The 13,749-nt window shown below is 39.7% G+C and overlaps 1 protein-coding gene across 1 annotated transcript in view; it reads left to right on the top strand.

The window, feature by feature from the left end:
* The first annotated feature begins 3,057 nt into the window (after positions 1-3,057).
* Positions 3,058-13,749, top strand: part of flrt2 (fibronectin leucine rich transmembrane protein 2) — a 40,529-nt gene continuing 29,837 nt past the window's right edge. The window contains exon 1 of the mRNA XM_044329644.1: positions 3,058-3,461. The gene's annotated coding sequence lies outside the window, so the exon portion shown is untranslated. The remainder of the gene's footprint in view (positions 3,462-13,749) is intronic.

Genomic DNA, 13,749 nt, shown 5'->3' with positions numbered 1-13,749 from the left:
CAATAATTCTGCAGCCTTTTATGGAAGTGAATGCAAATGCACCGCAAAACAGGTGTCAGTGACAGTTAACGGTTATGTATGTACATATAAATCCGCAGATCTAATTTAAATAATGCAGTCAGCAAAGGTTCACTCACAGAAACTGTAAGCTGAGTGTTATTTGTTGCCATGGCTTTAATCTATAAGTCAGTTTTTTTGTGATTATTGTGGCCAAAAACACTTGATTTTGCAGCGGCTTTTTGGAAAAATTGCAATAAAATTTGTAGTTTTTTATGTGCTCTTATTTGTGGTAAAACTGCAGGAATTGGGAAAAATTGCAAGTAAAGGAAAATTATGCAATTTTTAAAGAACTATTACCAATGAAAATTCACATGTTATTACTTCCTTTGATTAACAGCATACTGCATATCACAGAAACAACTATATTTCAGTATTCATTTTTTAAATTTATTTTCTAAACATGAGCTCAAAGTTATATATAAAAGAAAAATATTGTACTTGAGTTCCATTTAGAAGCCTTTATTAAATAAACTTTCACCTCAACATTAGCACCAAATGAAGTCAGCCAATAATGCCATTAAAATGAATCCATTAACATAAAAATGTTGTTTCATTTCCAAAGTGCCCATTTTTATGTTTGAAGTAGATTATGTCCATCTCTGCCCTCTGAGCAACACATTAACTTGTATTCTTCTGACTCACTGAATGCAAACCTCATTTGGGAATTTTGCTTGGTCTATTGCATCATTTGTGTTGGCAGGTGAAATTTGTCCATCCTCCACCTGTATGTGTTCCTCGCTGACTGCGCTGCGATGAGATAAGCTACCACAACAAAACAAAATGCAACAATTGGTCCAAATCACAAGTGGCCTGTTGATTTGGCCATTTCATGGGGAAAAGTTGCAGTAATTTAGAAAAATTGCAATCTCTCACAAATATTGTTGAGATTTCTTGATTTTTTGTTGATTACTGCGATCACAAAAACGCAATTTCCTGGAGGGACTGATAGGCGGATAAGAGAAACAATCTAAAGATGAAAGCCTGGCAATATGAAATCCTGTATTATATGACATACACTGTTGTGTACAGTATAATGTTTGTATATACACTTCATATTATAACGCAGTCACATATAAAAACACCAGTGCTCTTGATAATCCACAGAACACACTGCCAAAAGTTTTCATTGTAACTTAATTGAACCATTTCTTCAAGAAATTGTTCCTAATAAGACTGTTTACAGCGTGTTTAGCACTTCTGTGACACAGCCACAATATATTCTTAGCTGTAAGTTCATTAGATACACCTAGCTAAAACTAATCTTTTTCTCCATATTGTAATTTTACAACTGTCATTTCTGTCTACTCTGAATTTTTCGACATCTTTTACATGTCTGGTCGTGCTGGAAAAAGGATCCCTCCTCTGTTTCTCTTGCTGATCTCTCTCCTTGTTTTTCTTTCCTATTAAAGTGGATCTTCTTCATTCAAATCAAGAGTTTAAGGATATAGAGTTTCATATGCTGTACAGATTGTAAAGCCATTCTAGGCAAATGTGATTTTGGTCTGTATAAATACTGCAATAAATCCTACAATACCTCCATTATGTTTATACAGTTCAGAGATTATGGTAAGTTTGGGAGTAGTTTGTGGTGCTGTTGAATTGTACTGCGTTATAATGAGAGATGTTTTTAATATTTTGTCCATCCAATGTATATCAATGAGGATAGATTCTATTATTCAAAGACTGCAAACACATTGCACTCTTTTTGTTTAGCTTAAAAGGCTACAGATGCTACCTACCTAGCCATGTTGTCTTGTCAGCTTGCACTATTATTCACTGTCTGAGTGGACAGTGTTAACGGCAGCAGCTAGCTACTTCATTCAGTCACCTCGGCAGCATTGTGATTCTCTTTTTAGCAACAACACACTGAAAGGCGAGAGGACAGGGATTAGTGACAACTCCACTGTCATGAAAACAAAGTAAAAACAGACTTTTGAAAAAGAAAAAAACAGCAATTTCTACAATGAAATCAAAATGAATTGACAATAACTGTTTTTTTTGGCCACCTGAGAGCACTGCAACAGACTGTAAACACAACATTGATGTGTTATCGCTTAATAAAGTTGATATAATGAACGTGTTAGCAAGCAGCTGCCTATTTACACATCCAGCAGACACTGTGGGTGCATCCCTCATACATGTATGAGTGATTCATTGTTTACATAAAAATATTGATCATGGCAGCTTTAAACAAACACATACTGGTTTTAACTTTTGGATCTCTCCTTGCTTCTTGTTCTGTGTTTTCCTGCAGGTCATCTTGTTATTGTCCTTGACACATTAAGAGCTTTTGTCCTTATAATGCATTTTATCTCCTAATGAAATATTAGAAATTCCATTTTATTGCCATTTCATCGTGACTTTAAAGCACCTTGTCAAAAACTTTACTGAAAATGAAATAAAAGTATTATTCCTTTCATTGTCCTCTTCACCCTCTTTAGTTATGTATGTGTCTGCATTGTATAATTCATATCATATAATACCCAAGACTGCTTTGTGAAAGCTCCACACAGAACAAAAAAAAAAAGAAGCTTTTCTCCCTGAGGAAAACACCCCAAACTCTAAGTGAGCAATAAATCTGGCACTTAGGAGAAGTTGTCTTTGAGTGTGTGTGTATTTGAGCGTGTAAATGTACTCAGTGTCCTCGAGTCCATAGCCTCCAGTGCTGTCAAATGTTGCCTGGCCCCATAACATCCGCAACCCATGACCCCTGTAACTCCTGTTTTGTTCACAGCACTCCAGGCCCCTCAGATATCCCTCCACTGGAACTCCCCCAGATGACAGACACCCCTCTCGTTCCCGTTCCTCCACACTACCCCAGTAGCCTTTGACCTCCCCAGCACCTCTGCCTCTCTGTGCGTCTGCCCTCGCATTCCAGTAAGGCGCTGAAACCTGAGCCAGCGGTGAGCTCATCGTCGGCCACGGAATCAGGAGTTAAATGATACCAAAAAACACAGAGAGAGAGAGAGAGAAGAGAAAACGGAGAGAGAAGGGGGAGAGGCAGCCGTTGGTGTAGGACGGGTCTGGAACTGGTTCTGTGTGTCTGCTCACCGGGGCTCCTCAGGGGTTAAGTTACACCAGAGAAAGCGAAGGAGGAAAGGGAAGAAGAAACTGCTGGCGTCTTTGATTTCTCCCTACTTTTGTCTGTCTGGTTTTCCTTCTCTCGCTGTCTCTCCGCGGGCCTGACTGACTGACTGCTTGCCTGCAGTTTCCTCTTGACACACTCCAGCAAGCCTGCCACCATCCCGGCCGCGCTTTCAAGTTAACGAGCCCCGTCGGTCTCGTCCTCATGTCTGGGATCCGGGCTGGGATGTGAGTGTAACACAGTGGGGTCCCGCTCTCCACTCTCTGTGTCTCTGTTCTTCTCTGACCCTGCCATGACCACCAAGTGTCCAAAGACGGTAAGTGTCCCTCTTTAAGTTGTCTGACATTGTGTGAGTGCACGGTTTGGGGAATGTGTCTTCATGTCTGTGCGTTATAAAAAGTGTATGTGAGTGAAAAAGAGAACTCATCTGCTCCAGAAACATCTTTCCAAAGCTGTACCCCAAATGTCACACCTCTGAATCATTGTGATTCAAGTCTCATATTACGATAAGTACCATTAAGATGCTTAATCACTGCAAACATAATTAAACCAATCAGTGTCTCTCTCAAGCTGAGTTTTGGAGTTTGAATGTGGAAAGCATGCAAGGTAGAAAAGGGGCTTTTTAAAGCATGAGCATCTCCAGCTGAAAGCAAAGATGAAACTAAAAGTTTTAAGAGTGCCATTAGATAAACCTTCCATGCATTATTCATGGCTGACATGTTTCTTTCTAGTTCACTGCCTGTTGTTCACCGTGCCTCTCTCTGACCTCGTGCACTTGTCTTGTCAACCTCTCGGGTGACAAATCCCTCTGAAGCAAAGTTTTAAACAGGGTTGATGATTTTAATGGGTTGCCTACTGGAAACACTAAATAAAAGGTTGAGTGCACTTTTTTTTTTTAAAGAAGTATGATAAAAGAGAGAATTCACTTCCTTTTTCATGGGTTGTTTTTAAAAATTCAGAACAGTGTAAGGGCCAGTTTACATTCTGAAATCTGCCACCTGCTCCTAGCAGAAAGCAATTTAAAATAATTGTGAGCGTTTCCAGCAATAACTTAAAAAATGTCTGAGGTGAAACAGTAACAATTATCTCTAACATCTTTGCAATGGTCTCATTATTTAAATGGGTGTGAAGTGCTCCATTGCTCCTCGCAGGTAAACACACCACGCTTCTTAGGAAATAATGACATCTCTATGATCAAAAGCTTTTTTTTTTTTTTTTCGCCAGGGAAAGCTGCCCTGAATGCACTCAATTTACAAAGCTGTTGTATTCACGGGTTTTACTTAACACACCACCAGCATGCCAAATCCCAGACCTTAACTGCCAATGGATGCGATTAATGAGTAAACACTACAATGTACAAAGAATATACGTGTATATATATACCTCACCAGCATCATCATGTAACCTTGAACACTTAATTATGTTAATAAATGCACTTATTTAGTATCTTACAGCAATATGTTGGGGCTTTTTCCACAGCTACATAGCTCATACATCCAATAGTAGAGAAGTCAGAGCTACGGTATACTATGTCCAGTAGCTCCAAACTTTTTTTGTCTCATGTGTCGCCATATTCCCATCAAATGAGCCCAAGTACCGCTATCATGTTCCAGATGTGTTCACTTCAATTCATTTTCAAATGGATGTAAGGTCACACTACAACTAAGTGTTACAATATTTGTTTAAGTCAAGTTTGCATTGTGCCACCACTTAGAGCGGCAAAAACTGGATCTTTCAATCCTTTATCTACTACTTTAGCTGATTATTTCAACCACCATCAAACTGGGAGTTACTAGTATACACTATTACCTTGTGATTATACATTGATGGAAGATCTTTTATTTATGTAAAAATGTAGCAATACAACAATGTAATAATACTCCACTACAATTAAAAGTGTTATTTAAGTAGAAATAGCTGTTAGTATTATCAGTTTAATGTACTTTTATAAAGGCAGAATGGCTCCTGTCAATATATTAATAATAACTGGATTATTATTATTGATGAAGTAACACATTTAACAGTATTTTTTAATGTTGTAGCAGGATGAGGTAAATACTTGTAGGCCGTCCTGGTTTAGTTTATAATAAAGCTGAAATGATCAGCCAACTGATCATTGTGATTTTGTGGCTTTTCTCTGTTTTATATCATAGTAAACTGAATATCTTTGAGTTTTAACAGTCGGTCGGACAGAACAACACAGTTGAAGATGTCACGTTGGGGTCTGGGATAGTTTGAGGGACATTTTTCACTATATACCGATATTTAATAGACCAAATTATTAATTGATTAATGCAGAAAATTATGTCAGATTAATTAACGGGGGGAAAGTTAGATGTCACCCTAATTTATAAGACCATCTAGTCTGTAAAGAAAACTGGTAAATCATAGTTTTCGAAGTACAATATTTCTGTTTTGAATGTAGTGAAGTATGTTTAAAGTAGCATAAAATGAAAAAAAAACATAGTTGACAACATGTACTTAGATTCTTTCCACCACTAGAATTATCTTACAGTAAGGCATACACACGTTTGGAAAATAAATACGACAAAATCAGAGCCCTTAACTGAGGTGACATTTCCAAATCTTTCAACATCACTGCAAATTACATGCATCCTCATTCACACATCATTTCTGAAAACATGTCACTAATGTGTCACTGCAGGTGACAGCTCAACATGCAGCTTTTGGAGCGCAGGGGTTCAAGTGCTGAGAGTGAGCTCTTTCACCTGTAATTGCTTTAGGGGACAGGCAGGTAGTCAAGAACGGTTTTACATAGAAGTACAAGAATGAACATATTTGACAGCTGGAATGTGTTTTTGTTCGGTGCAGGGGGGAAGAAAGAGGCACAGATTCAAGCCTCTGCTACATGCTGTCCAGTTTGAGCCATTTGGTAGCAAGAATTAAAATCTTTTGACATTATTTTGACAGAGGGAATGAGTCACTCTATCTCAAGATATTGGAAAAATTATGAATGAAACTATGTTACATCCAATTTTTTTTTCTTTTTTGAATTCATGTCTTTTAATTATTAAACTGTTCTCTTAAATTACTTTCTTGTTTAGGCGCACTTACAGCAACCCAATCCTATAGTACTATAGAGTCAGCTGACCGCAGCAGCCAACTGAAGGCATGAATCAGACGTTGTCTGGCGCTGGACATGGCCCGAGGGCAGAGCTCAGATATGCAGCGAGGGAGCAGAAGGAGAGGGCTAAAAGAGAGAGTGAGGAGGAGTGTTGAGAAAGATCCAAGGGTGAGGAGGGGGAAACACAGAAAGAGAGGGAGAGAGAGTAGACCAGAGATTGCTTCTCTGGCCAACTGGGAGATCCAGCACAAGGAGAAGCTTGTTCTTGCACTGCCTCGCCGTTCTTTGGGCATGTAGCAGGACGACATGGCCTCCTTTGGATGAAAGAAAAATAGAGTCAAATACCAGAGGATAATGTGATTATAGGCACATAGGAGAATGAAGGTTAATTGGAGTTAAGTGTCTATAAAAAAAGAGCCTATATATATATACATACAGCGGGTCAACCTACATTCTGCCAACAGGGCTTGAATTCTTACTGCTGCCTTTAAAATAAACACATAACTCAATAGTTCAGAAAGAATGTTGCGAGAGTATATTTTCTGAAGATAATACTCAGACATTTGAGGTCCAATCATTAGATTATAGTCAATAGCTCAGACATGTGATTAGAATAACATGAACAGCAATGTAAAAAACATAAAGCTGCCTCAGTGACTTAGCTTGAACACGTCTGGAGATCCGACAGAGCGATGCAACACCACCCATGATGAATCCCACTTATAGCTGTTTTCATCAAACACTCTTTATCTACCACTCTTGACCATCAATGCCCTATTTATGGCTAAACTGTCATTCTGAAAACAGCCTGCCCTCGCAAAAGTAAAATTGCTTCACCTCAGAACAAACCTTGACCTCTAGAAGATGACCAGAGATAAACAAGAGAGGACAAAATGAGTTGCTTTTGCCATTCATCATCTTCCAAGATGCTTTTATTGGCAAGTGCAACTGACATTCATGGTGTTACAGTAAATAACGTCTGAACATCAGCTTTTTCTCAAATAAATCACTCAACATTTACCGAGACCTTTGATTGTTCTTTATGGAGCAGTATAAAAGGAAAATCAAAGCTTTGATTGCTGCAGCAACAATGCTCTGAAAAGGCCTGCAATTCAAACCACTTAGGGACGAAGAAACCCCATAAACATTCAAAGCAGCCATTTAAAATCTGGCCTGCTTGCCCTTCTCTGTATGGAAAAGGCCCAGGGACTGCGACATTGTAAATAACAAATTACATTATTACACTGGCTCTTAAGTGGGCTGGCTTCAAGTCAATTTTGTTTTACAATAAGAGTTGTACAAGACAAGACAGAAACAAGCTACTGAACTTTTTCTTTGCTTGTGTACTTATTTGGTTAAAACTATAATTACCAAAAAGAAGAAATTTAAGTTTTCTGTTGGAATCATTTGATTGATGCAATATCTGTGTTCGCAGGCACTAGCTACCCAGTGCCATCTGTAATTTCAGTATTTTACCCCACGAGTTCCTACATTAGTTAAGCCGATCCCCACACCTTGATCCATGAAAGTGAGTCAGCTGATGCTAGCTAGACCCCCTTCTTTTAATAATGGGGGATGAACATAGCAGGTGTGCAGGAGCTGCCGGTGACACAGCAAGTGTTAAATGAACATGAAAGTAATAGTGGGAATCAGCGCTAAAATTAGCAAGCTAAGCTAACTAGCTTCAACTTACGGAGAGGAAGCTAATTAGCCTAGCTCGCTGTCTTCCAATTTCTGAGTGATTTAACAGCATGATGGGTCCACCCAAATATTTTAATGTTGTAAAGAGACAGATGTTTTAAATCACTTCTGGTACTGTGGGCTTTGAGAATAAGCAGCGAAAAAATGTTTTGCATTCATCATTTGTAAGTTATAAAAGGACTACTCCATTCAGTAGCACACCACAGATGTTAACATCATGTCTCTCAGCTATACCAGCCCCCAAATGTTAAAACCTGCCATGGGAAATGCCCACACAGAGGCTTGAAGCTTCCACGAATATGTCAAAAAAAAAGATTTTATCAATGGCTACAGTATAATTTCATGCCATTTATACAAAAGGTGAAACAAATTCAAATTCCAGTTTGACTTGACTGAAAAATTCTGAAAAATAGTGAATTTATTATCGTTATTTGACATCAGAAATATTTTGTATCAGCTTGACAAGAAAATGTGAACACTTTTCTGCCATTTTGTGAGGTACTGTGCTGTGTATGATTGAGTAGGCTGACACACAAGTTTTACAGCATGCAAGCAGGGTCATTCTTGTTTGCTTTGGAGCCTTCTGAAAGCGGCCAAAAAAAGCAATGGTGAATGCCAGCCAGACCGGCTGCCAGCAGGCGTACAGCACACAACACAGAGCCCCGCTCCTTGATTTTCTGCTCCAACCACACTGAACTTTCAGGAGGCTTCATGCTGCTGACGTATTTTGGACTTAACCACCACCTCTCCCCACCTCCAGCCCTCTACCCTCATCTTTCCTCCTTATCTCAGACTTCATGTTCACACCTCATGAAAATTCAATTTGTTTCCCGAATCTGATCTTCAGGACTGAAATCTTTACTGTCATTTACAGGCGATGTTGCATTTTGTGCTTAGGCGTCGTAAACCTATCATTATTATTACCTAGCATGAAGTTACATGGTTACGACATTAATGCATGTACAGTGACTCACGGTACTGTTTTTTTCAGTATAAAGTTTCAGATAAGATGAGGAATGAAGATGTATCCTCTCACACTTTCACACCACAGTAATAGCGGCAATGCAGGTAGCTGCAGAGACCAGGAAGATTAATATGTGCAGCCATGTTTCATGCGGCAGCAGTGCTGGAAAATAACATTTACACAAGTACTGTACTTAAGTAGAATTTTGAGATACTTGTGCTTTACTTGAGTATTTCCACTCTCTGCTTATTACTACCTACTATTACTTCTACTTAAGAAATATTGCTCTTTTAACTTTACAAAAATTATTTGACAGATATAGTATAGTTACTTCTCCAAATAAGATCCCAACCAAAAGCCAAAACCACTTTCCCCATTTCCTCTAAACTTCTCAGATGTTTCATTTATTTATTAATTTCTGTTGAGAGAAGTCCAAAACTACAAATTTATGTAGCAGAACTTTATTTTTTCATCTCACATCTGACTGATTTGTGTGTCCCTTAAGTTGGGAACCCCTTAACTGTATACACACATGCTGATGCATCAGTATTAATAATGTAATAATATCATATATAATATATCACTCAAAGGGGCAGTTTTTCTCTAGAATAAGTACTTGTACTTTTTAATACTTAAAGTACATATTGCTGATTAAATTTCTGTACTTTTACTCATTAGGATTTTGAATAAAGGACTCTTGCTTCTTACATTGTTTTACTGTAATTTTTACTTAAGGAACTGACTATTTCTTCAACCACTGTGCCACAATCACAGCCAGATGTGATGTCACCATCATGTGTTGTGAGTTATATGCTGCGAGTGACGTAAAGGACAATTGGAAATCTGATTTGAGTGGCTAGGCTAACTCACATCACTTGGAATTTGATTTGAATCAGATTTCACACCAACCTACAGTATGACTTCTACATATTCCTTGCTTGATGAAAGCAATCTGATTCCAATCTGGATATGCCAAAAATCAGATTTGGGCTGCCAGTCTGAACATAACCGAATGCCTGTCCTTATACATATTCTCTTATTCTCCTATTTATCTACTGTGTGAATCTGTCCTCAGCCCTGTCTTTGCCCTCTTTTCCTCACCAGACCTGGTGCCATCATCCCTTAGTTTCGTTGTTGCAATACTCAAACATGTGACTCATCGATGAGGGTTGGATCAAAGGTTCAGTCAACACAATAGTAGCGACACTGGTAAACAGCACGTAGAGCACGTTATGCAACTCCCTGGACTTCCTGTTACTGGTCACCTTGAAGCTTTTCTTTATTAAACATAATACTCTCATCCACAACATAATATCACAAAATGAAATCTTACATATGAGCGAAAAAAATAATCATTTTGTGTATGTACTGCTTTAATACCAACTGATGATTCATTCATTCTCTATAACTGTTCTGAGCAAGTCTATCCAGGGTGAGGCTTCACTTCCCCTCTCGGTTTCACTCAGACTGCTCAGGCAGGCTCTGTTGACGGCCAAGCTTTGACAGCACTCACTGGAGACTGGGAATACATGTCTGCATGTTCACTTTTCTTTTGAAAAGTGTCTTTCTGTTTGTATATGTGCACCTAAACTGTTTTTTTTCCCCATCTATGCATTGCCCTTTTCCCTTCTTGTTTCATTGTGTGTCTGTGTGTTGTACGGACGCTCTTCACTTCTGGCACTCTACACCATTATTTTCCTATTTTGCATGTCGCTTGCTGAGTTAGCTCACGCTGTCAGCTGCCTGCTGACTGATGCATTCCCCTCTATCTCAAAACCTTCACAGTAATTGCTGGGTAATTGTTTGTCCAGTAATGCAGCATGCAAACGCCTGTTCTCTCATTATATCAGTTGAATTGGTTGAGTTGCTTGAAACAATACACCTTAAAAACAAACAAATAAACAAACAAAAAGAACAAAAACAAATCAGAGATCTCTGCCTTGTGGCAAGATATTGTCACATGTTTCAAAACCCAATTATTCAAATAAACTGAACTGTATTGAGGAATAATCTCTCCCAGGTGGTATACAGTTTTCACTTTGTTTTAAGAAAAATAAGCTTTCTTGACTGAACACAGCCTCAGGCAAGCATCCAGCTCAGCCACATTCCACTTTCACATGACCTTGTAACAGACCTGGCCTGGAGCAAGAGCCGCACCGTCCGTCCCTAACCACACCTCCGTTTGACTGGCCTAGATAATTCAAGGCCTGCTTGTCTTTTCTTCCTCTTCTTCTTCTTCGACCTCCTCACTGTTTACAAGTTTGACTCGACTCCACCAGAGATGCAAGTGGCTTGTAAATTTCATTTATGTGTATTTACAGTTTTGTTTTACAAGGACAGACACATTTCCAGTCAAACGGTGTCAGCGTTTGTTGAGGTCATTTCAGGTATTTTTCTTTCCTTTTTGTCATGGAGAAGATTTGGATGTTATGTTTGGGCAGCGTTAATGTTCGAAACCAATGAACCGGTGCTGAAACAACTAGTGGATTTTCCAATTCTGAACAATGACTAATTGCTTAAAGCTGCACTAATCAATATTTTTATGGTAAAAACAGAAAATCGTCAGATTTACAGAGCATTTTAGCATCTTTGAGCTAAATCTTTGAGCTGTGTGTTTGCATTAAGGAGTCAGATAGACAGAGCCACGCAGCACTTTAATATCCCCAATAATGTCGGAGAGACGGGGAATCTGTTTGAGAATCCCACATCAAACGAGACGGCATGTCAGCGGAGGGTTATGCATATATTTCCCTTGTTCTTCCCATCCAACAGGAACAAGCGGGCGTACAGGGAGCGCTGATGAGTGGAAGGAGACGGTGTTTTGATCAAGGCTCGAATGTGAGGATAGAAAAAAAACAAAACAGAGAGGATACATGAGCAAATACATGGATACAGAGTCAAAACAACTGTAAGAGAAAAGCAAAACTTGCAAATCAATTATCCTATCAAGGCTTGGTGTTCTTTTCTTGTTCTATGGCGGTCCAGGCGGGGATGTTGTTTTCCTGAGAGGGCATCTGGAGGAGATTAGGGTCCAACCTGACACTGCAGCCCCGGTGAAACATGACTCAGGGATGAATGGAGGCTTTTAGACCGGTGTCTGTCTTCCCACACGTTGTTCTGCTATTCTTTATTTATCTGTCACCCAATAAAACACGCACGGCGTTATCTGATACCCACACACTCAGCGAGCAAACAAGGTTCTGCCAATCTCCTTCTTTTCTTCTGCCACTTTTTTTTAAAACAAGACCTTCATTGGTGCTTTCTATGTAAGATGTTTTTTTTGTTGTTATTGGTTTTTTTTATCAAGCATAAAAGTAAAGCCCAGATGTCACTGACAATGCTATTAATTTCAAATCAGCTGTCTGCGCAGACTATACATCATTGTGAGAGAATGTAATTTGTAAGGTCAGCCAATGTCTGTTTTTTCTCTTGTAAAAGCAATGAACCAAAGCAAGACAGAGCGCAGAACAGGGAACGTGAGGGAATGTAACAGAATAACACCAGTTTAGGCCCAGCCGAGACCAAATTACCTTCAAAAAGAAGTCCGTATTCAGAGCCCTTGTTTTGATACAGTCTACATCGCTGCGGGTTGGACTCTTATTAGATTCTGCCTGCGTTTCTACTTGTGGCTCAGACGAGGCCCTCCGACAGCCTTTATCCAGTTACGTCTGGGCCCGGCGCTCTGGGGAGCTCACATTTGCTCCTCTATGGGGGCAGAGGGGGACTAATGCATGTCACCGATGCCACCTGCAGTTAGAGCAAACAGAGCTGACCGCCACTCAGCTGGGCACTAATGCAGCAGAAAAAGAGGGGAGGTTAGAGCAAAAGTGATCCAGCATTAGGGCAGAATTACTACGTCGGCTGACCCGGGTCACTCAGCTGAGGGTATTTATATAGACTGTACATACCATACGTACATATATTTCAAACATTGTAAGGACTTCCCGTGCCAGTTTTATGTAGCAGTTAGACTTCCGTATCTCTCTCTGAAAGCTGTTTTTGTTGCTTCCATAATTGCTAGACTAGATACTGCCGCTGCTGCTGCTGTTGTCAATTGTATTTTTATTTTTATTGTGAGAAAATATGCGAGCCGAGGTAGCGACTTGACACGTTAACGTAGAGGCATATCTGTTGGCTTGCGTGCTCAGCCTGACAAGCAGTTTCTGTGGCCCTGAGATTCAGGAATCATACATTGTTTCCATTTCTTGAACTAGTCAAACGCAAGACTATACAATAACTAAAAAAAACAAACAAAAAAAAAAAAACTTGTATGCTGCTGTTCTCTTTGAGAGCGTGCCACTGTCCCTGCATGGGTTTCGATTTCAACCCCCTCAGCACATCAGCGATGCAATTGCTTCCTACTGCAATTTATTACAGGCAAATTGAAAGATTCCAAGGTGTGAGTCAGTTTGTGTTGGCTCCGAATGCTCAGGCTAGTTACATACACTCCTTTTCTCCATCTCTTTACACGGCCAGGGCTCCGTCTTGTCCTCCATCTGGGTTTGTGAGAGCTGTAGTTATTGTAACCAAGTCCTCAGGAAAGAGAAAGAGTGGAGGGAGAAAAAAGGGGAATTGCCGCTTTTCCAAAGCAAAGAGGAGGATGGCAGAGGTCCCATTAGTTGACCCCCAGGTGAGCTCTCCAGAGGCATATAGACTTACCAGCGTCAAAGCATAAGAATATGCACTGGGCAGCATCAAAGCACAGCACCAGGGCAGCTGACTGCTTGTGGTGACATTGTGCTTTTGGACAGAGCACTCTCCGCCATCATTACCGTGTGTCCCTCACATCGTCTATTTATAATCAATTTTCCATTCGGAAACATGCTGTGTCTCTGTCTCCCATATGGTGTCAAG

The sequence above is a fragment of the Thunnus albacares genome, chromosome 16 (genome assembly GCF_914725855.1).
Source record: "Thunnus albacares chromosome 16, fThuAlb1.1, whole genome shotgun sequence".
NCBI lineage: Eukaryota > Metazoa > Chordata > Actinopteri > Scombriformes > Scombridae > Thunnus > Thunnus albacares.
This window is presented reverse-complemented; position numbering and strand designations above follow the sequence as displayed.